The sequence below is a fragment of the Pseudorca crassidens genome, chromosome 1 (assembly GCF_039906515.1).
Source record: "Pseudorca crassidens isolate mPseCra1 chromosome 1, mPseCra1.hap1, whole genome shotgun sequence".
Taxonomy (NCBI): domain Eukaryota; kingdom Metazoa; phylum Chordata; class Mammalia; order Artiodactyla; family Delphinidae; genus Pseudorca; species Pseudorca crassidens.
In genome coordinates this window covers 111,277,730-111,298,206 of record NC_090296.1, presented here as the reverse complement: position 1 = coordinate 111,298,206, position 20,477 = coordinate 111,277,730, and the positions used below count along the sequence as shown (strand labels likewise).

General features: G+C 45.3%; 1 long non-coding RNA gene across 2 annotated transcripts in view; it reads right to left on the bottom strand.

Moving 5' to 3' along the window:
* LOC137230240 (uncharacterized) overlaps positions 1 to 20,477 on the bottom strand; it is a 118,419-nt gene that overhangs the window by 12,848 nt on the left and 85,094 nt on the right. For both annotated transcript variants that reach the window (XR_010946048.1, XR_010946049.1), the window contains 3 exons: positions 16,322 to 16,473; positions 3,210 to 3,302; positions 404 to 480 (listed from right to left, as the gene is read on the bottom strand). This is a non-coding gene — a long non-coding RNA (uncharacterized lncRNA). The remainder of the gene's footprint in view (positions 1 to 403; positions 481 to 3,209; positions 3,303 to 16,321; positions 16,474 to 20,477) is intronic.

The following is a 20,477-nucleotide window of genomic DNA, read 5'->3' as shown; positions in this document are numbered from 1 at the left end:
GCTTCATTAGGATCACCTGGGCCATTTGTTAAATATACTGCTTCTCGGATCCCTTCCCGACCTGCTGAATCAGAATCTTCAGGGCAGTGGCCTGGAACCTCTATTTTTCACAAGTACCTTGGGTATTTTTGTTTTTTAAACACCAGACAAGTTAGAAAAACACTGTGTTAGAGCTTAGGTGCCAAACATAAATAAGCTTCTGTGAACTCATGTGAAAGTGCTATGTATTAATCATCTTCGTAGTGAAAATTTGTTGAGCACTTATCATGTGCTTGGCATGATTTTAAGCCATTTATATATATGAACACATTTATTCTCTATAACAACCCTGTGAGGTAAGTACTATTATTATCTTCACTTAACAGATGAGGAAACTGAAGCACAGAGAAGAGAAGTAACTTACCCAGGGTCACCCAGCTGGGAAGTAGAGAGCTGGGATTAAAATCTAAGCAGACTGGATCCCGAGTTTATGCTCTTAACCTATGACACACAGAAGATTAGCATTACTAGAGCAGGGGCATGCTGCTACATGCTGTAGACGATGAGCAAACATTCACTGAAAGGAGAAATTGGAAACAGACATAATGGAATGTTTGATTTATTACCCTTTCCACTCAGAGACGGCCAGTTCCCTGCCATCAATAACTTGTTCACTTTTACAACATCCTAGGGGAGCAGCCCTGGAGTCAGCAGTGCTCTTTTGATTCTGCAGTTGAAGAAATCAGGCCAAGGAGGACCAATAGGCAGACTTCTGCGGGGACACCCACCTCCATCCAGCTGATGGCTGGGGAGTCTACCATCTAACGCTCTGCATCCACAGGCAGGGTTTCATCTGTGGGTCCTTTTTCCCATTACATCACTGACTTAAGGCCAGAGGGATCTAGTGCAATAAATACTTATGGAAATATGTAAATCAGATAACAGTAGTGATAACCAACCAATAGGATGACAGTCCTAAAGCTGGCTTCTGTCACCATAACATCTCACTCTCTGGCATCAGGTAAGCTGGACTGTATCGCTTTGGGACCTTTGGTCAGTGTCCCTGTCCACCTCCTCTCATGGCCCCTGGTAATCCAGATGAATTCCAGAACATGTTCCAGTTGCTGCAGGCTGGGGGAATCACCCCCGCCCTAGGAAAGCATCAAGGTCTTGGGGCAGGGCAGGCTCAGCTGCACAAAGGCCCATAATACCACGTGTCTGAGCAGAGACTGCAGGACTTCTTTTCCTTCTCTGGGTCACTGAGAAAATGCCCGAGGGGAGGTGAGAGGTGGGTGGGGCGGGGGGGAATGAGCTCCCCAGCTGGGCTGGCACCTGCTCTGCTCCAGGCCCCGGCCTCTGCTGGGCTGTGTACCTGGAGCCATTCTGCCCATGGGCAAGCAGCAGGATATGAATCTCTTCTAACTCCCCTGAGATATCTGAGGCAGGGGTGGGGAGAGAGAAGGCAGTCTCACCAGTGAGAGCTGACCTACCTTTGTACACCAGGCCCAGCCCTAACCCAGCAGATGGCTGCCTCTGTGGTGCGACTGAACAGAAACCCGAAGGCCCACTGCACCTTGGCTCTCTCTGTGCCTCATTTGTCACCGTTATGACCATTAAGTCCTCCCTGAGAAGGCCCCTTTTAAATGCATCCTTAGGATTCGAGAGTGAAGCTTTTCGTGGTGATGAACCCAGGAGCCCATCTCAGCCCCCATGTTAGGTAGCTGGGATGGAGCAGATGTGGGTGCTCAGAATGGGACCAGCAGAAAGGAGCTGCAGGGATGCAGGAGGAAGGCAGGGGAAAGAGAAGTAAAGGAGCAGAATTAGAACTTCACAACTGGGTCCCTATACTGCCCCAACCTTTCTATCAGAACACTGGTTTAGAACTCTGGTTGCACATTAGAATCAAGTGGGACACTTAAACGAACACATGACTACCCCCTCCCACCAAAACCCAGCTTCTGACTTCAGTGGTCCAGGGCACACCTGGCACCAGTATTCTTTATGGCTCCCCAGGAGGTTCAGATGTAAGCCAGGGGTGCCCCCCGCCCCCTGCCTACCCCCACCTTGAGGGTGTCTGCCGGCCTCACACTCTGGCTGCTGCACCATTTACTCCTAGGCTAAAGGTGGGCCCAGCTTCAGTCTGTGGAAAAAAGCAATTTCTTCAGCTCTCTCTCTAGTTGCTGAGCTAAAGACCTCCACATGGGGCTTCCCTGGTGGCGCAGTGGTTGAGAGTCCTCCTGCTGACGCACGGGACACGGGTTCGTGCCCTGGTCCGGGAAGATCCCACATGTCGCGGAGCGGCTGGGCCCGTGAGCCATGGCCGCTGGGCCTGCGCGTCTGGAGCCTGTGCTCCACAACGGGAGAGGCCACAACAGTGAGAGGCCCGCGTACCTCAAAAAAAAAAAACGAAACAAAAAAACCCCTCCATATGGGGAGAATTTGCAGCCCTGAAGTTCTGTGAATCTAGCCTATGAGCTCCATGACGACAGGGACCACACCTGCCTTGTTTTCCTGGGACCTCAACACCTCTTAAGAATGGCTGTTTCTTAGCAGAGTGCTAGGACAGCTACTCATGTATTCCTGAAATCTTTTGATTTGGGAAAGCTCATTGCTGCAAGTGATCCTTAACCTCCTCAATAGAAAAATGGGTTTAGCAACAATGAAGTTTACCTCACAGTGTCGTGACGATCAAGTGGGGTTGGTATGTGAAAGAGTTTTGGAAAGTCTGATTCAGCTGCAAAGTGTTTCATTGCCTCCTTGCTCTACCACATGAGCTCCTATTCATCCTTTTAAACCCTTTTCAAATGTCACTGCTCTGTGAATTCTTCAGAAGATTAACCACACACCATACACATAACTCTATAAGGCACTTATCACTTTCTATTCAGTGTGATGTTAGTCAATGGCTACTGAGCTCTTCCTATGCCAGGCACTGGGCAAAAGGTTCACTGCAATGATCTGATACTTGTTCATCCCCAGCACAAGAATCAGAGCTGCCGAAGGGCAGAGGCCATACGGTAAATCTATCTATCCCTCGCAACGTCTAGAAGGGTTTTGCTTCTGGGAACTTTTTAGCAACTAAGATTATGTGTTTCTCAGTCTTGAGTATCTCTTGGGTATCTATAGAAAAAGTGGGATTTTGGAGTTGGGAGGAGAAGAGAGAGCAAAGGGGATGGTGAGTGGAAATAGACAGTTTCAGGATGCAGGACAAAGGATGGAGGAAAAGTTACCTAGGCCACATAAGGTCACTTGAGTTGAAGAGTCAGGCTGCTTTGGAGTGAAGACATCACTGGCGGAGGGCCCAGACCATGTAGTCCCGTGAACTGAGGAGAAGATCAAGGAAGAACCAGTCAAGCTTGGAGGGAAGGTTAAGTAAAGACAACCCCGAACTGGATCCTTCTGAAGGTTGAGTTTTTCTGCATCCTTGAGATCCCAAAGGGACCCAGTGGAGTGAGACAATGTCTCAGAATCATGAAACTGAAAGGCATCAACTTTAATTGGAAGAAACAATAAGTATCTTATTGTGTAGGGTAGCAGCAACAGAGTTTAATTGATTATAAGCCTTTGATTAGAACTTCTGATGGAAGAGGTTTCCAGCGAAACCAGTGTCAACACTGACAAAGACAGTTTCCAAAGTGCATGCCTCAGACATGAGCTCTGCAAGATGTTAATAGGAATTATGTCAGATAGGGACTCGTATGGTCAATCAGTTTGGGAAATGCTGGGTTATGCGAATTTAAACCCAAGTTTCTCTCTTTTTTCTCTTTTTAACCCCAGCTTGTCTCAGAATCTTAAAATGGGAATATACCTTGTGAATCTCCAAGAGGGATATGTAGTATTTTCTATATTAGTTTTAACACAGGACTTCCCTTCTCTTCCCTTTTCTGTAGCACAATTCATAGCAATAGTGTTCCATAGAACAGACTTTGGGACACGCTGCTGTAAACTAATCTCACTTGTGCATATGGCAGCTGTACAAATCCTAAATAGAACATCAATGAATCAAATTCAAGAGTACATTTAAAAATTTCTCCAGAAAGGGCTTCCCTGGTGGCACAGTGGTTGAGAGTCCGCCTGCCGATGCAGGGGACACGGGTTCGTGCCCCGGTCTGGGAAGATCCAAACAGGAGAGGCCACAACAGTGAGAGGCCCACATAACCGCAAAAAAAAAAAAAAATTCTCCAGGAAAAAGTAGGTGTGATCCTAGAAATATAAAGATACTTTAGTGCTAGGAAATTATAATGGTAATTTCTAACATTAACAAGTAAAATAAGAAAAATATGATCATCTCAACATATTATGAAAATATATCTGAGAAGTTTCAATATCCAATCTCGATTTAAAAGACTAAAAACTGGGCTTCCCTGGTGGCGCAGTGGTTGAAAGTCCGCCTGCAGATGCAGGAGACACGGGTTCGTGCCCCGGTCCGGGAAGATCCCACACGCCGCGGAGCGGCTGGGCCCGTGAGCCATGGCCGCTGAGCCTGCACGTCCGGAGCCTGTGCTCCACAACGGGAGAGGCCACAACAGTGAAAGGCCCGCGTACCGCAAAAAAAAAAAAAAAAAAAGACTAAAAACTAAGATTAGAAAAATAGTTCCTTAATCGATTGAAATAATCCATAGTAAATTAAGAAAAATCACTGATTTTACTGATATTATTTAACATGGTTCTTTTTTTTTTTATAACTTTTTATTTATTTATTTATTTAGGCTGTGTTGGGTCTTCATTTCTGTGTGAGGGCTTTCTCTAGTTGCGGCGAGCGGGGTCCACTCTTCATCGCGGTGCGTGGGCCTCTCATTGTCGCGGCCTCTCGTGTTGCGGAGCACAGGCTCCAGACGCGCAGGCTCAGTAGCTGTGGCTCACGGGTCCAGTTGCTCCGCGGCATGTGGGATCTTCCCAGACCAGGGCTTGAACCCGTGTCCCCTACATTGGTAGGCAGATTCTCAACCACTGCGCCACCAGGGAAGCCCTTTAACATGGTTCTTAAAGTTGTACAGTGACTCACAAAATTATACATATGAAGGAGAAGATAAAATTATTATTTGCAGATGGTATAATTATCTTCCTGGGAAAAGGAGGGAGTCAATTGATAAAGTATTAGAATTATTTAGAGAGTAAGGGTTAGATGCAGGATAAGTTTTCCAAGTCAATAATTCAAATCAGAAGCATGTAAAGAAGAAAGATCCCAATTTCCAACAAAAAATTAAAAATATTAAGAAACCTCAAAAAGAACATGTAGGACCCATCTGAAGGAAATCTTTTCACTTTAACATATTAAAGAAGATCTAGGTCTGACATACAATATTTCTGGACGGAAAATTCGAATATTGTAAAAATGCCAATTTTACCCAATTAATTTATAAGTGCAATAAACTTGCAACCCAACAAGCAATGGCTTATTTATCACAATGAAGCTAAAATTCACCAGGGGACTTCCCTGGTGGTACTGTGGTTAAGAATCCGCCTGTCAATGCAGGGGACATGGGTTCGAGCCCTGGTCCGGGAAGATCCCACATGCCGCCGAACAACTAGGTCCGTGCATCACAACTACTGAGCCTGCGCTCTAGAGCCCACAAGTCACAACAACCAAGCTTCTGTGCCACAACTACTGAAGCACGCGTGCTTAGAGCCCGTGCTCCGCAACAAGAGAAGCCCCCCAATGAGAAGCCCACGCACCGCAACGAAGAGTAGCCCCCGCTCGCCGCAACTAGAGAAAAGCCCGTGTGCAGCAACAAAGAGTAGAAGCCCGCGTGCAGCAACAAAGACCTAATGCAGCCAAAAATAAATAAATAAATTTAAAATTCACCAGGAAAAAGAAAGAGTTAAGAGTAATTTTTAAAATGTTTAAAAAAAGTGATGATGGAGAATTCGAGCCATCAGGGATTAAAGTTGATTATAAAACAATAATAATGTCAGCACTGTGGTACTGAGGGAGAACTGGCAGTCACAGCAATGAAACAAGATAGCGTTGAAACAGGCCCTAGAATGTATATATGTATGATATATCCATGCATGCATATACGCATATACATTAAGACAAAGAACTGGAAGGGAATAAAGAGTTAATGGAGGTTTGTCTGGGTGGTTGGATTACAGGTTTTGACTTTCTTCTTTATATTTTTTGTACTTTTCAAATTTTCTGTGATGTAATGTGTCAATTATCTAATCATAAAACAATACACCTTGTGTGTGTGGTGTGTGTGTGTGTGTGTGTATATGCGCGCATGTGCGCACAGGTGGACAGGTGCATGCTTAAAGAATGCACTCTCTTCAATATGGAAATCCCCTGGGACAGAGTCCCCTTTTTGCTGCCATGCCCAAATCTCTGTCTTTCTGGTGTGAGCAGCTTTGAGTGAGGAAGGGGTGGGACTGAGGAGCAGGGGTGAGGGTGACAGGGCCTCTGAAGGGAGGAAAGGGTGCAGAGCAGAGCCAGCAGGGGTGGTGGGGATGAAAGCTGCCAGCTTCGCAGTTTTGCCCGAAGCCAAGAATTATGAAGTCAAGAAAACAACAGAAAGTAGAGACCTATTTGTCTTGGCAGAGGAGCTTCGCTCTGAGGTTGTAACAGTGCCCTGAGAGTTAAGTGATGGTGAGTGGAGAAAGAGATCTTGACTTGATCTGCAAAAACTGTGCCCCGGGATTTCAATAAAGGCCCCAGTTGAAAAGATTTAGTGGGATATTTGTAGAAAAGTTGGCCCTAAACCTGGGTGGGTGCTAGAGTTGCTGGTAAGTACCCGTGGTCACCTGCAGCTTTCTGACTGAGGAATTGCTCTGAGAGCCATCAATGGGGATGGAGAGATACTATAGAGACCCTTGTTACTATGGCAGCTGCTCAGAGGACCACCCTCCATCTGCCCGGGAATGGCACGCTATGCTGAGGCAGGGCAGCTGTGGAAGCAGATGAACCTGCCTTCAAAAGTCCTGCCTTATCCACTTGCTGGGTGACCTCGTGCAAGTTCCTGAAACTTTGCTGGCTGCAACGTCTCCCTCTGTGGAACAGAGACAGTCACCCCTATTCCCCTTTACCTCCCAACTGGGACTTTCTGAAACATTAGTTAGGAATTCAAATTTGGGTCAGAGGGAAAGGAAGAAGAAAAATGAAAAGCCTAAGTAGCATTTGAGCAAAATTTCTCTCTGTGACCCCAAACAGACTTTGTTAAGTACTGTAATTTCTGGAATGGCAGCCCTGGAGGTGGTGGCCAGGCAGTCATTTGAGGGTGGGAGTAGGTAAGAAGGGAACACTTGGGACACTGCTTCTGGATCACAGGACACTGGGCTATGCTGCCCTTTGGTTAGAGAACCACAGGCTTTCAGAAACGGTGGGGGAGGTCTCAGTCTAACAGCGAGAGAGGAGGAGCTCAATAACTGGCAGCCAAGATCATGCACTGAGTTAACGTAGATGCTTAGATGAGGCCCCAGCATCGGGCTCTTTCCTTGTCCACCCAGTGTGCCTTTGGTCTGGGAAAAATCACATAAAGATGCTGTCATCACAGTGTGGCTTCCTGTTCCTTTCTCTTGGTTGCCTGGGACTATTATTTTAAGTGCCAAAGGAAACATTCATGAGAACTTTGAATCTTCCTTGATTTTAATTTTCTTTTGAAACACAATTTCAGGGAAATACCTAAGTCAAGATGGCTTTGTAGGACGATCCTTTCAGGATCTTCTGTTCTCAAATGCTGAGTAAAGACAGACTAGAAATAAGAGAAAACCAAAAAGGCACAGGAACACGTAGATGTAAAACATCCCAGTGTTCAATGAACAGCACAGGACACATGTATACACACTACTATATATAAAATAGGTAACCCACAGGGACCTACTGTTAAAGCACAGGGAACTACATTCAGTATCTTGTAATAACCTATAATGGAAAAGAATCTGAAAAGGAATCTATCTATCTATCTATCTATCTATCTAACTGAATCAATTTGCCGTACACTTGAAAGTACACCACAACATTGTAAATCAACTATACTTCAATAAGGAAAAAAAAAAAACAGCACAGGACACAAACCTGTGAGTGGGGGTAGGTGAGGCTGGGGCATGGGGCTCTGGGTCTGAGAGCAGAAGAGGAAAACTGGCCATTTTGGCTCCTTTTGACATAATGGGGAGTAAAAGCACCCCAAGTCAGGTAGGGACAAAGCCAGGCCCCCTATGTGGGACCAGAGAGCACCCCCCTACCCGTGAAATGAGACTGAAGGGAAGCAATGGCCATGGCCTGGGCGGCCACCAGCCAGAAGCTGCCGTCCAAGGGAGGGAGAAGGAAGCAGACCTGGCCAGGTGGGCAGGTCAAGGGCAATGCCAGCACCTTGCCAGAGTCTCTGCCCCCGAGAGAAGCCAGACCATCAGTAGTAGACTTGGTCGTTAACTGGGGCCGCTGGGTCAGAGAGGAGGCAACACCACGGTGACAGAGAGGGGGGAACAGAGAGGGAGGAAGAACGCACAGTGAAACACAGCAAGCTCCAACTCCAGAGCCACCTGCAAACCTCAACTCCAAACCAGGAGGCAAGGGGAGGCCAGGAAAGACGGTCACCAAAATCAGCAAACAGAAGTGTTTCAAGGGGATATAAGGAGAAAGAAAGTTGAAAACCCAAGACATTTGTAAAACAAAAAGCAGGCAGATAGGAGGCAAGACCAGCTGGGTATGAAGAAAAACCAGCTACAAATTCTGCTAATGAAAATGTAGTTATTGATAAACTCAATAACTACTGTCAGGTTTAGTTGGGTACAGTTGAAGAAAGACTAAGACAGAAGAGAGCACCGAGGACCTCTCCCAGAGTGTCACGAAATATATTTTTTTATTAAGATTTTATTTTTTAAATAAATTTGTTTATTCTATTTATTTATTTTTGGCTGCATTGGGTCTTTGTTGCTCTGTGTGGGCTTTCTCTAGTTGCGGCGAGCAGGGGCTACTCCTTGTTGCGGTGCCCAGGCTTCTCATTGCGGTGGCTTCTCTTGTTGCGGAGCATGGGCTCTAGGTGTGCGGGCTCCAGTAGTTGTGGCACATGGGCTCAGTAGTTGTGGCACGCAGGCTTCAGTAGTTGTGGCTCGTGGGCTCTAGAGCACAGGCTCAGTAGTTGTGGTGCACAGACTTAGTTGCTCTGTGGCATGAAGGATCTTCCCGGACCAGGGATTGTACCCGTGTCCCCTGAATTGGAAGGTGGATTCTTAACCACTGTGCCACCAGGGAAGTCCCCACAAAACATTTTTAAAATGGGAAAGAGAATGTCTGAGATGTGTAGGCTTAACTGAGAGACGCTAATATATATACGACTGGATAGGAGTTCCAGAAGATGAGAATGGAGGAAATGGAGAAGAATTATTTGAGGAGATCATGGCTGAGAGTTTTCCAGATTTCAAATAAACACATACTGAGCAACACAACGCAGGGCTCCACCAGGTGGGCCTGCGGGGAAGCTCACCTCTTCCTTCAGTGGATGTTGTTACAGGCACTATCTCATCTAATGCTCACAGCCACCTTCTGGGACAGATGTGACAGTTCCTGTTTTCAGACGAGGAACCTGGGAGACCCAAGGGTGGGCAGGCTTGCCTGATGTAATTTGGTCACAAGTGGTGGAGCTGATCTCAGGCAGAAATCTCCAAGTTGAGATAGGGTGACCAGCTTGTCTTGGTGTGCCCAGGACCGTCCTGGTTTTAGCACAGAAGGTGCCATGTGTAATGGAGCCCTTCAGTCCCAGGCAAACTGGGATAGTTGCTCACCCTGGGTTAAGTGCATGGACTTTGGAATTTGATAGACCTCAGGATGAGTTCCATTTCTTCACTTCCTGACTGTGTGTCCCTGGGCAAATTATTTAACGACTCTAAACCTCAGAGTATTATCTGTAAAATGGTAATAATAGAGCCAACGTGCAGATTAAATGGTGATTCACTTACAGCTCTTAGTCCTATACCTGGCACCTGGTAGGCACCCAATGAATGGTAGCTGTTGTTATTGATATCATTATGTGGACAAAAACGTTGCCTGCCATTCGGTAAACAAGGAAAGTGTCCCGCCACCTGCCACTGCAACCAGCCCTGATGGTGCACCCTGAGGGGAATTCAGGATGGAGAAAAACAGGATACTGGCCCTAGATAGTTAGGATGCTCATCAAAGGAATAATTTCAGTGAGCCCAGACTCTTGTATCTTCCCACACATAGAAAAGCATTAAAATCATTAACTTGAGATATTTGTTTTTGTCATTAGAAGTAATCTTTGGCTCTTCAACTACATCAAAAACCCCTACGTATCCTGGTTCCTCCCTTACCTCTTTGGAACAGTTTCTCAGAGCTATCTGAGAGGCTGATTCCCAGGCTATAGTCCTCGGTAAGGTCTCCAAATAAAACAGAACTCTCAGCTTTTTGTGTGTGTGTGTTTTTTTTCAGTTGACAATTACTACACAATTTGTATGTTTCCCACTATGATGCTCCACCTGTATAGAGCAGGGCCAGCTCCCAGAGGCCTTGGATGCCAGGAATAAGGGTATGGATGTCATCTTTTAGGCCAGCAGTCCTAAAATCTAACTGTACATCAGAATCAGTTGGGAGTTTTGTTTAAGACCTAGATACCTAGGACACATCGTCAAAAATTCTGATTCAGCATGTCTGGAGGAGGGCCTGCTGGTTCACAGTAAGAAGTCTCTGAAAATTGTTTATATACCACTGAAACTTTAGAAAACATTATAATCAGTGTGTTGGCCAGTTTTGCTGTCTATGAATGCTTTGAGTTGTGGCAGGCCTTAGCTGCGGTCAGATCGGCAAAGTTAACTCAAGGTTAAGCCCTCTCTTAGCCAAGACAGGAGAAAAGGCCATTGTTTTGTTTTGTTTTGTTTTTGTCTTTGTTTTGTTTTGTTTCTTGAGGCTTGAGCTTGCAGGAAGGTGAAACTATGAAGCAGCTTGTTGAGGCCCCCAAAGATTTCTAATGAGAAGGGCAAATGCATAATTCTTGTTCCTCTGTCCCAGGGCTGTGCTTCCCAGACCACACTCCTGGCAGCTGTCCCAGGCTCCCACCTCTGCAGAGGAAGGCATTCCCTCCCCATGACCTCATCAGAATGCATCCCCGCCTCAGGCCTCCTCACCACCAATTCTTCATCAACACAGGCCCCTCCTGCAAACAGAGTGGGCACGGTACAGTCTGTGTTCTTTAACCCTGAATCTTCAAGATGGGGACCTGCTCTGGGGCGTGAATCATCCTCAGAAACAGTCTGGCTTACAGCAGGTTACTTAAGTATTTGGAGATTGCAAAACAGCAAACAATATACTTTTATGCAGAATATCTGTGAACATTTTCTTAAAGCAAATTAGCAGACCAAAAAAGCAAAATAATTCCTATTTCCACCCTTTGCCCTTCAAACTGACATAAACAAAAAGGAAATCATTAAATCAGACCTCACGGCAATGAAGAGATAGTGCCTTATCTTGTTTTACCAAGAGGACTTACATAACTTTGAATAACTTCTTCTCTCATGGCACACTGGGCATTATTCAGGGAATGAACATCCTGCTAAATGATAGTTTAGAAATGCTGTATAAGTGAGAAAACTCCAAACTGGGAGGTAGAGAGATGTGGGTTTGTCACCAATGGGTCCAATGACCTTCGGCAAAGGCCATCTCTCTCTGGGTAGAGGTTCCTCCTCCATGAGAGGGGGTGGGGTGGAGTGGGAGGTGACTAAGGTAGGTGTTGGTGGAATTAGTTTAGAGTTGTGTGGTCCAGTGCAGTGGCCACTAGTCACAGGTGGTATTTAAATGTAAATTAATTAAAATTAAATAGAACTAAAAATTCAAAATTTCAGTTGCACCAGCCACATTTCAAGTGTTCAAAAGTCATGTGAGGCTAGTGACCACCATATTGGACAGTGCAGATAAAATATTTCCATCGTTGCACAAAGTTGTATTTGCAGCACTGGCCTAGATTGGAAAGTATGCAATTCCATTCTACCACTTTCTTCATATTGTGCCCCTGACAGACACTGCTAATCGATCACAGTATTCTTTCCCTCTGCATCCTGATGTGTCTTCATTATCTTTCTCAGAGATCCTGGAATATGGTGTGAGACAAATTTTGTGCTTCTAGGGACTAGATCTGAGTTCTTAACCTTTTTTGTCCTGTGGCCCCTTTGGCAGTCAAATGAAATCTATGGATTCCCCTCTCAGTAGAATGTTGTTAAATGCATGAGACAAAATACCAAGGATTACAGAAGAAACCAATTATGTTGATATAACTTTCAATATAATCGAAATAGAGAATAAATACTTGACATAATAATAGATACGCTTCTTTACTAATGCATCAAATGAGATCTGGTGGCAAGTAATTTTTTACTTATAATGTTATCATTTTGCTGTAATTTTGAAGTAATGTTGAAAATAAAAGATTATTTTGAGATTTTTGCAATATCTATAATGAGATATGAAAAATAAGTACGACTTCTTTGGTGAAAAAGTCACAGATAGTGCCAACACTATTGTGGGGTGTTACCTTTATCTGTAATTCAAGAAAATGCTAAATTTCAGTTAGTAATGAAAATAAAGATTTAAACCTTTTTCATCCAAATGTGTGCACTCATTGAATTCCATCCACAGATCCCTTAGAATTCCATGGACCCTGCTGAGGAGTCCCTGAACTAGGTGATCTGTGATGTCCCTTCCAGATTTGCCATTTTGTGGCCACATAAAATAAATTTCTCCAATTTGTTCATGCATGTATGGAGGGTCAATGTGCCAAGACTGCAGTCCTTAATCATGATTCCCCTTCTTCGAGAACATTCCATGTAGTTGGGAAGATATGGTGTGGGGTGATGGGGAGGTCTGTTAGGAATGGGGAGGAGAGGGGAGCAGGGAATGAAGAAGGGGATCAGGGGAATAATGGAGAAATCTCTGTCACCTCTGTCACCTCCTGTGGTGAAGATAGGAGGACAGGGGTTAATTGTCACTGCTGACTGCAGCTGACCACAAAGTCATTCCCTCCACGAAGAACGCAAAATTAATACCATGAACTCAACATGTGAAGCTAGAAAACCAAATGGTTAGCATCTGGAGATGACACCCCCTCTTCTTAGTGTCCTCCTCCCCAAAGGCCTTTTATGTCATGACCTTCAAGACTTTTTGGACCATTTGATGTCTTTTTCAAAACAAATGGAATGACCATTAGTGAAAAAAAAAAGGAGCTTCTACAAACACCAGTGACAGTGAGGGGATAACTATTTACAGCCTGGGCTCTAAAACCAACATATTCTCATTTCTTACGGTACCCGGAGCCAGATCTATGCCAGTGAAAATTAATTTACACAAGAATTTCTTTTCAGTTTATAAGAAACATGTGCCTGCTACTTTCTTCTGGGAATTCTGACAGATCACAAATTCAGTCAAACTTACAAAAATTAGCTGGCTGCAGCAGAAATACCCAAATCAAACCTGATTTCCCATTAATCAACATTTCATGATCTTGGAGCCGAGCAGGAAATCTATCTACAGTCTCTCCTCTGGCAGAATACGCTCCCATACCAGCCAAGGAAAGTCCGTCTCTTTCTCTGACAGGGAATGCATTATTTCATTCCTTCAGCCTTTTGTCATTCATTTACCGATTCATTCATTCATTCATTTTGCACGTAAGTACTTTTAGTTACTGTGTTTTCAGCCCAGGATTAGACATTACAGGGATGAGAACTAACATTTATTGGGCACCTTCTGTGTGCCAGGCACAATAGGATATTTTTTCTCATCTGTTGCCATCTTTAATTCTCACAACCACCCTAAATTGTTGGAATTATTATCTAGTACTAGATATGAAGACCTCGAGGCTCAGAGAAGTAAAATAATTAACTAATTAATCAGCTACTAATAAGGAATTTCCTACTTAAGTAATTCCCTAGAAAGGAAAAAAAATTATGATTCTGATTCTCCAGGGGTCTAAATCCAGATGGGGAGACAGTACTGATACAGCTACAGTTAGAACTACTGATATGAGAAATAATAAAATAGCAATGCAAGATACATTGATTACGTTTTGAAATGAGAGAAGAGATAAGAAAGGTATAGGGATCACTGTGGTCTGGGATGGTCAGTGAAGGTAGGCTTACATCAAAGGATGGGAAAGACGAGGCTATTGGGAAGGGGATGAAAGAGGACATTCCAGGGAGCGGGGTGGTGGTGAGCAAAGGTCCAGAATCAGAAATCAAATGTAGTTTGGAGGTGGGGTGGAGCATGCCATGAGGATACAGACCTGTTACAGTGAGGATATTTCTTAGCACAGTGCCTTATGTGTACTAGATAAATACCTGATGAAGGAACAACCAGATGCATAAGAGAATGGAAGAGTGTGTGGCTGGGAACGGGGCTGGTTAGATGCGGCCAGCCTGGGTTACAGAGGGCTTTGTCAGGCTGAGGAATGGTGTGTCCACTCCTGGGAACATAGTGAAATCCATTCCCCTGGAATCTAGACCACACAGGACTTTGGAGAGAGATTTGGTCTGGAGAGAAGGGGATCAGATGTTTATTCCTGATTCTTTATTTGTAAAGCATACCTTAGAGGCAAATATGTTAACATCATGAAATCAAAACCCAATCTAACAAAGAGCTCAGGTAACCAAAAAAAAATTTTCTTAAGTATAATCATGTACAAGAAACCTAAACATCCATTGATAGAAGAGTGGTTAAGTAAATGATGAGGCAAGACTGGAGATAGGACGACCAGTTAAGAGCTGCTGAGAGCTGACAGTAAGGGATGGAGAAAAGTGAACGGATTTTAGAGATATATTGGAGGTAGAATCCCCAGGACATGGTGACTGATGAATGTGAGAGATGGAGAGAGTGGTGTCAGGGATAATTAATGCCTGTGTTTCTGGCTTGGGCAACTGAGTGGATAAAGGTGCTATTTACTGAGATGGGAGGACACTGGCGGAGCCGGTGGAAATGATAAATTCAGTTTTCAACACGTTGAGCTCGAGATGTGACCAAAGATACTCATCACACAGTTGGTTATATAGGTCTGAAGCTCAGGAGAGACGTCTGAGCTAGAGACGTAGATTTAAAAAGCACTGGCTTATAGCTGGTAAATGAAGGTGCGGAGATGGACGGGGTTGCCCTGGCAACACGTGTAGAGTGAGAAGTGGTCTAGGACAGAGGCTTGAGGAACCCCAACATTTAAGGGGTGGATAGAAGTAATGAACCCCAACATTTAAGGGGTGGATAGAAGAATGCCCAGAGTGGAGACAGATAAGGAGCAGTCAGGGAAGTAAGAGAAAAACCAGGGAAGGGAGATTTGTGGTCAACAGCATCAGATGGCGCTAAGAGGTCAGAAAAGAAAGGGACTTAGTGTCCACTGGATTTGGCAATGAGAAGGTCATGGGTGACTGTGGTAGGGACAACTCCCATGGAATAGTGGGGACTGAAGCCAGTTTAAGTGGTGTGAGGAGCGATCGGGAGGTGAGAAGTTTAGCCAAGCTGTTTAAGAAGCTAGACTGTGGAAGTGATAAGAGATATAAGGTAACAGCTGAAGGGAAACAGAGGATAAGGAAAGGTGGTGTTAGGATGGGACAGACATAAACACCTTTAAATGCTGTTAGGAGAAGAACCACTGGAAAGGACATGGAAAAGACCTGGAAGGACATATGCTGAAATGTTAATAGTGATTATCTGTAGATTCTGGAATCAAGAGACCTCTGAATGTCCGAAAACAGTCCAAATAGTATTCACTGCTGTTTTGGTATTATCTATTTTATTATTACAGAATGCTCTGGAATGCATCAATTTACACATAGCTTCACTCAAATATGCAAAGATTTGATGGATGGGAATATCCTGCTGCCTGACTACGCTGGAAAGCAGAGGAAGCATTTGCAATGATCAACACTGGTGGTAGCCAGCATCCAACATGGCCCCCGAGGATCTACATCTCCTGGTACTCAAGCCTTTGTATGAGCCCTTCCCACACTGAGTCGGGGCTGCCTGTGTGACTAATATATATCGTACAAATGACAATTAGGACCAAGGATAGGTCCTAAAAGGCACTACCACTTCAGCCCTGGTCTTTATCTTTTTTTTTTTTTTTTTTTTTTTTTTTTTGCGGTACGCGGGCCTCTCACTGTTGTGGCCTCTCCCATTGCGGAGCAACAGGCTCCAGACGCGCAGGCTCAGCGGCCATGGCTCACGGGCCCAGCCGCTCCGCGGCATGTGGGATTTTCCCGGACCGGGGCACGAACCCATGTCCCCTGCATCGGCAGGCAGACTCTCAACCACTGCGCCAACAGGGAAGCCCCAGCTGCTATATCTTAAAGACACTCAGGATGCCCCACAGAAAGGCCCACATGGAGGGAAAAGGCCCCTGGCCAAGAGCTAGCATCAACTCACCGTCATAAGAGTGAGCCACTTTGGATGAGGATCCTCCAGTCCCAGTCAAGCCTTCAGGTACAGCTCCAGCTGACACTTGGACGGCAACTTCAGGAGAGACCCAGCGCCGGAGCCTCCAGCTGAGCTGTTCCCAAATTCCTGACCCACAGAAACTGTGAGAAATGTGAAATGATTATTGCTGTTTCAAGCTGTTACATTTTGGGGTGATTTGTCATGCAACAGTAAACGACTAATGCAGGCACCTTGCACACTTTATGGGGCCCATAGGAGGCTTTATCCACTAGACAACAGTCTGGATGCAACGGCATTTCAAAACAGATGTACTGATGTGTGTTAGGTGTGAATAATGGGCCACATGCTCAGACATCCTTCTGTGTGTGGAGCACCAACTCTCCTACCCCATCGCACATAAATGGACAATACTGGTTGTTTTGCAAATAATATTTAATACTTAAGTGTTGTACATGACTCAAATGTGAGTCAAGAGTGTGTGAAGGCTTTGTGATGCTGTAGTTTCAGGATGTAATTTTGGTGCAAGTGGACTTGAATAGTTTCAAATTGTATAATTAATGATATTCCATTTCCATGACAACTACTAATTAATCCTGCCTGTTAGTGTGAACTTTTAGCCTGTGCGAGTTTAAGTCCTCCTAGCTGACATGGGAGAGCAAATTACCTTAGGCTTTCATTTTTTAATAAAATGACTGGCAGTGGAAGGAAGGAAGGGGTTGGGTAGGCGGTGGGGTGCTGCTCCCTGGGAACCAGTGGACCACGAATTCAGCATCTGAGCTTATCAAATCCCCTGAGGTCAGGGGATAGCCCTTTTCCACCTGTTTTCTCATTGCTGGCACACTACCTGGCACATAATACTGGCTCATTAAATATTTGTTGAACAAATAGCAGTTGAATAAATCATAGTTCCATTCATCCTCCCCTCTCCCTCTCTGTACTCTTAGAATTTAACAGAAACTCCTTAGAAGGTTTCAACCTGTTCCACCTCTGCAGAAGCTCACTGAGGGAAAGCGTTTCACATGGGAGTGGAAGCATTTTTCCAGGGCCAAAGACAGTAGCAATCTCCCTTCCCCCTCCCACCTCCTCATGACCCGGGAAGTGAAACTGGAGGGTGTGGAACTGGAATCCTTCCATAGACTCCTCTCCTCTCTGTCAGCACAGTGCCTGGCACACAATGGGCCAGGCACACATCACTGACTGATTGAATAAATGAAGCACCAGTGGGAAAGTCAGTCACCGATAGCCATAGTGGCAGTGTATCCAAGCAGGACCCTATGGAACCTTCCCAGAACAGCCTTCCTCACCCATGTCCTCTGCCTGCCTCAAAAACTGTAGCCTCCTACGCTTCCCGGAGTTCCAAAGAGTACATTTAATCAGAGAAGTTGAGAAAATGAAGAAAGAAAGGAGAACAGGCAAGGAAGGCAAAAATAAAAATAGTTTAGCCATTAAACAAAGACAAGGACCTTTAGTTCCTCCTCAAGGGCTAGAGATAATATCCTGAGCCACGTCCTTTGAGCTGTTTTGCAGAGACTGAAACCCTCACCAGGTGGAAGAAGTTAACTGTAAGCTGACCACAAGCAGGGAGACCCCAGATGCGTTGGAACCAGAAAGTTGATGATGTTGACCCCTGATTACCTCACCATCAACCAATCAGAAGACTGTTCATGAACTGATCACGTACCCCCCAAACCCCTCCCTCACCCTGTCTTTAAAAACCCTTCCCTGAAAGTCTTTGGGGAGTTGGGGTCTTTTAAGCATTGGCCGCCCTGAACTCCTTGCTTGGTGCCTGCAATAAACACCGCACCGTCCTTCGCCACAACCCGGTCAGGAGATTGGCTTTACTGCATAGGCAAGTGGACCCAAGTTTCGTTTGGTAACAGCAGAGGCTTGGGGGGGGGGGGTCTGAAAATCTAGTGAAGAGTCTCATTCTCATCCAGATAGGCCCCCCTGGTTTCATTTTGTGGCCCGGGGGTAGAATGTGGCACCTGGAGACACTTTGGCTTCCCAAACAAGCTTTCCTCCTACTGTCCTTTGAAGGGAGGCAAATCTCCCTCAGGGCAGTTAACAGATTTGTGGCTGGCCCTGGTCACTGTGGTCATTTCCAGAAGGAAACAAAAATAGTTCTCCACTCCCACATCCTGACCAGTGTAGGGCAGGCAAGCCACTTGCCAAGCCAGACAAAGACATTCCTGGCTCCCTCTGGGGCATTCTTTGAGCTCATCACCTGGGCCTGATGACAAGAAGAGGAACTGTTGTTGTGGGACTTGAGGGCCAGGGGGCTTTGATGGGTGACAGGGAGGATCCAGGTCACCCTGCTGCGACCACCAGCAGCTCTTTAACTTCCATGATGATTTGTGGATCTGTCGGACAGATGGATGGCTGGAGATTGGCAGGAACACTTGTCCTGGATTTCGGTAGATTGGGGACACTAGGCAGCCTGTTGCTGGAATATTTGTAGCAAGAACACTTGTTTATGAAACGAGATACCTTTTAATAACCAGCTCTTCTTGCCTCTCCGTTTATAAATGATGGAGGCAGCTGGTCCTGAGAGAGGACAGCATAACACAGCAATTAGAACAACTGTGTGTCCAGACCAGCCTAAAGGCTATGGATGAGTTGGGCAAAGCGTGTTTCTGATGTTCTCAGGTGCCCCTCTGGGGAGCATATTTTGAGCCCACAGATGCTTCTGTGCTCACTCCCTCCTCTGCTCTATCAAAATCTTCTCTCTATAAAGGCTCTGCTATCAGTCATGGACACTGCAGTGAGAATTAAAGTCATGCAAGGCTTTTCTCTGAATGTGCCTCTAATGAGTTAAAGTCTCATCTGTGAGTGGTGGTCTGCTTTGGTCTATCAAAGGCCACAGTGCAAATCTTGATTAATTCAAAGAAATTCTGGTGTTGATACTTTAGAAAAAAGAAGTTAAACAGTTTTTACTTTTTCGAAGAACTTTCAAAGTACACTCATAAACTTTTCCACCTTCTTGTAAATTTGGGAAGTAAGCTGGATAATTATTTTTATCTTCACAGTATCTTGCACAGAAGAAACTGAGGCAGAGCGCTTAAATGATGTGCACAAACTCCAGGACGCGTCCATGGGCTGGCACTGGCATGAAAGGACTCAACTCAGGATGAACGTCTTTCCAGGGACTATACATTCCTATGTAGGCCAAAGACAGCTCCACACATTGGCTGTCTCTTCCATGTGCTAATTGCTTTATGACTAGCTATCACTTAATCCACACAACAGTCCTTGGAGGGGGGGATTTGGTCCCCCTTTCACAGATGTAGGCATGGGGGCTCAGAGAATTTAAGCAATTCATCCAATTTCTTACAGCCAGAACGTGGCAGCACTGAGATTTCAGTCCAAGTCTCTCTAACTCCTAGCTGTGCCTCCTGCTCTTAGCAGGTCATTTAGAGACTCCCCACGTCTCTCTTAGTCCCTGAGCAGAGGGGGATGGGAACTGCACAAGAGGCTGTTGCTCCAGCTCTGATGGGGGGAGGGCTCCTGGGGACCTTTTCAAGTCTCTGTGGAACAGCAAGTTCCCATGCATGTGAAGATCTGCTGAGTTGGATGTTAAAAAAAAAAATGCACCGTTAGCTTTTTGAAGCCACATCACATTTTAGTGATTTATCATCCTATAAAGGCAGAGGAGGGCAAAAACAAAATATGGGAACAAGTGGTTTCCTATGGAGAGAAGGGACTAGCCCCTGCCGCGTTGTTTGTTTATATAGGACGGCAGATGGAATTCCTCTCCTGAATGCCTCCGGCAAGGGTCTCCATCCTCTGAATTCCTCTTCTGTGCTATCACAAGACAGGGAGTCTCGTAAAATCAAGAAAGGGATTCAGTGTCTTCTGCTTCACAACCCTCTCCCCACCACCAGAAGCCTATTGATTAGAAAGGAAAGGTCACAGCCCCTCTAGCAAAGCTACCCAGCAATTCATTGAAATAGTCAGAGCTTCTCCCAGCCCATCTACTTTCATTTATAAAACACTTACCCAATGTCCATTTGTATGAGGTGTCATTTATATATTCACACACATAAATATATACATAGTATATACAACTCATCCTCATCATAACTAGCTAATACTTGGCGACACTTACGATGCCCCCAAGCACTGCTCCAAGAAATTTACGTGTAAG